Raw genomic sequence first — 3,917 nt, 5'->3', positions numbered from 1 at the left:
ATAAGTACAACCGTTTCAGAGAGAAGAGCGGCCAATGTGACGATCTGGCTTTAAGTCGATTCGATAACAAATGACGAAAACGGACGGATTTCTCAGGTTTTAACTACATATGAACAGTTTTCACATTCTCCCGTGCAACTCGGCTGCTAGTCCTCCTTTCATGCAGAATCTTAAGGTCCTAGCTCATGTCCAAGGCACCAAAGCCAGCTAAAAGTTCCATATTCAATACCTAAAACTTGAATTGTACTACTTCTTACTGTCTATTACATCAACTTAGAAGCTTGATCTGTGTTCTACTATGGTGCTTTTAGTGTCTCAGCATACCGCAGCACGCGACATAGCTTTGCAGACGATAAGTACAACCGTTTCAGAGAGAAGAGCGGCCAATGGGTCGATCTGGCTTTAAGTCGATTCGATAACAAATGACGAAAACGGACGGATGTCTCAGGTTTTTACTAAATATGAGCACTTTTCACATTCTCCCGTGCAACTCGGCTGCTAGTCCTCCTTTCATGCAGAATCTTAAGGTCCTAGCTCATGTCCAAGGCACCAAAGCCAGCTAAAAAGTCAATAATCGATACCTAAAACTTGAATTGTACTACTTCTTACTGGCTATTACATCAACTTAGATGCTTCATCTGTGTTCTACTATGGTGCTTTTAGTGTCTCAGCATACCGCAGCACGCGACATAGCTTTGCAGACGATAAGTACAACCGTTTCAGAGAGAAGAGCGGCCAATGTGACGATCTGGCTTTAAGTCGATTCGATAACAAATGACGAAAACGGACGGATTTCTCAGGTTTTAACTACATATGAACAGTTTTCACATTCTCCCGTGCAACTCGGCTGCTAGTCCTCCTTTCATGCAGAATCTTAAGGTCCTAGCTCATGTCCAAGGCACCAAAGCCAGCTAAAAGTTCCATATTCAATACCTAAAACTTGAATTGTACTACTTCTTACTGGCTATTACATCAACTTAGATGCTTCATCTGTGTACTACTATGGTGCTTTTAGTGTCTCAGCATACCGCAGCACGCGACATAGCTTTGCAGACGATAAGTACAACCGTTTCAGAGAGAAGAGCGGCCAATGTGACGATCTGGCTTTAAGTCGATTCGATAACAAATGACGAAAACGGACGGATTTCTCAGGTTTTAACTACATATGAACAGTTTTCACATTCTCCCGTGCAACTCGGCTGCTAGTCCTCCTTTCATGCAGAATCTTAAGGTCCTAGCTCATGTCCAAGGCACCAAAGCCAGCTAAAAGTTCCATATTCAATACCTAAAACTTGAATTGTACTACTTCTTACTGTCTATTACATCAACTTAGAAGCTTCATCTGTGTTCTACTGTGGTGATTTTAGTGTCTCCGCATACCGCAGCACGTGACATAGCTTTGCAGACGATAAGTACAATCGTTTCAGAGAAAAGAGCGGCCAATTTGACGATCTGGCTTTAAGTCGATTCGATAACAAATGACGAAAACGGACGGATTTCTCAGGTTTTTTTTTTTTTTTTTTTTTTTTTTTTAGATATGAACACTTTTCACATTCTCCCGTGCAACTCGGCTGCTAGTCCTCCTTTCATGCAGAATCTTAAGGTCCTAGCTCATGTCCAAGTCACCAAAGCCAGCTAAAAAGTCAATAATCGATACCTAAAACTTGAATTGGACTACTTCTTACAGGCTATTACATCAACTTAGATGCTTCATCTGTGTTCTACTATGGTGATTTCAGTGTCTCCGCATACCGCAGCACGCGACATAGCTTTGCAGGCAAGAAGTACAACCGTTTCAGAGAGAAGAGCGGCCAATGTGACGATCTGGCTTTAAGTCGATTCGATAACAAATGACGAAAACGGACGGATTTCTCAGGTTTTTACTACATATGAACACTTTTCACATTCGCCCGTGCAACTCGGCTGCTAGTCCTCCATTAATGCAGAATCTTAAGGTCCTAGCTCATGTCCAAGGCACCAAAGCCAGCTAAAAAGTCAATAATCGATACCTAAAACTTGAATTGGATTAATTCTTACTGGCTATTACATCAACTTAGATGCTTCATCTGTGTTCTACTATGGTGATTTTAGTGTCTCCGCATACCGCAGCATGCGACGTAGCTTTGCAGACGATAAGTGCAACCGTTTCAGAGAGAAGAGCAGCCAATGTGACGATCTGGCTTTAAGTCGATTCGATAACAAATGACGAAAACGGACGGATTTCTCTGGTTTTTACTACATATCAACACTTTTCACATTCTCCCATGCAACTCGGCTGCTAGTCCTCCTTTAATGCAGAATCTTAAGGTCCTAGCTCATGTCCAAGGCACCAAAGCGAGCTAAAAAGTCAATAATCGATACCTAAAACTTGAATTGGATTACTTCTTACTGGCTATTACATCAACTTAGATGCTTCATCTGTGTTCCACTATGGTGATTTTAGTGTCTCCGCATACCGCAGCACGCGACATGGCTTTGCAGACGATAGGTACAACTGTTTCAGAGAAAAGAGCGGCCAATGTGACAATCTGGCTTTAAGTCGATTCGATAACAAATGACGAAAACGGACGGATTTCTAAGGTTTTTACTACATATGTACACTTTTCACATTCTCCCGTGCATCTCGGCTGCTAGTCCTCCTTTCATGCAGAATCTTAAGGTCCTAGCTCATGTCCAAGGCACCAAAGCCAGCTAAAAGTTCCATATTCAATACCTAAAACTTGAATTGTACTACTTCTTACTGGGTATTACATCAACTTAGAAGCTTAATCTGTGTTCTACTATGGTGCTTTTAGTGTCTCCGCATACCGCAGCACGCGACATAGCTTTGCAGACGATAAGTACAACCGTTTCAGAGAGAAGAGCGGCCAATGTGACGATCTGGCTTTAAGTCGATTCGATAACAAATGACGAAAACGGACGGATTTCTCAGGTTTTTACTACATTTGAACACTTTTCACATTCCCCCATGCAACTCGGCTGCTAGTCCTCCTTTCATGCAGAATATTAAGGTCCTACCTCATGTCCAAGGCACCAAAACCCAGCTAAAAAGTCAATAATCGATACCTAAATCTTGAATTGGACTACTTCTTACTGGCTATTACATCGACTTAGAAGCTTCATCTGTGTTCTACTATGGTGCTTTTCCTGTTTCCGCCTACGGCAACATGCGACATACCTTTGAAGACGATAAGTACAACCGTTTCAGAGAGAAGAGCGGCCAATGTGACGATCTGGCTTTAAGTCGATTCGATAACAAATGACGAAAACGGACGGATTTCTCAGGTTTTAACTACATATGAACAGTTTTCACATTCTCCCGTGCAACTCGGCTGCTAGTCCTCCTTTCATGCAGAATCTTAAGGTCCTAGCTCATGTCCAAGGCACCAAAGCCAGCTAAAAGTTCCATATTCAATACCTAAAACTTGAATTGTACTACTTCTTACTGTCTATTACATCAACTTAGAAGCTTCATCTGTGTTCTACTATGGTGCTTTTAGTATCTCCGCATACCGCAGCACGCGACATAGCTTTGCAGACGATAAGTACAACCGTTTCAGAGAGAAGAGCGGCCAATGTGACGACCTGGCTTTAAGTCGATTCGATAACAAATGACGAAAACGGACGGATTTCTCAGGTTTTTACTACATATGAACACTTTTCACATTCTCCCGTGCAACTCGGCTGCTAGTCCTCCTTCATGCAAAATCTTAAGTTTCTAGCTCGTGTCCAAGGCACCAAAGAAGGGTAAAAAGTCAATAACCGATACATCAAACTTGAATTTTATTTCTTCTTACTGGCTATTACATCAACTTAGAAGCTTCATCTGTGTTCTACTATGGTGCTTTTAGTGTGTCCGCATACCGCAGCACGCGACATAGCTTTGCAGACGATAAGTACAACCGTTTCAGTGAGAA

This window comes from Schistocerca gregaria, unplaced genomic scaffold (assembly GCF_023897955.1).
Source record: "Schistocerca gregaria isolate iqSchGreg1 unplaced genomic scaffold, iqSchGreg1.2 ptg000352l, whole genome shotgun sequence".
NCBI classification, from domain to species: domain Eukaryota; kingdom Metazoa; phylum Arthropoda; class Insecta; order Orthoptera; family Acrididae; genus Schistocerca; species Schistocerca gregaria.
This window is presented reverse-complemented; position numbering follows the sequence as displayed.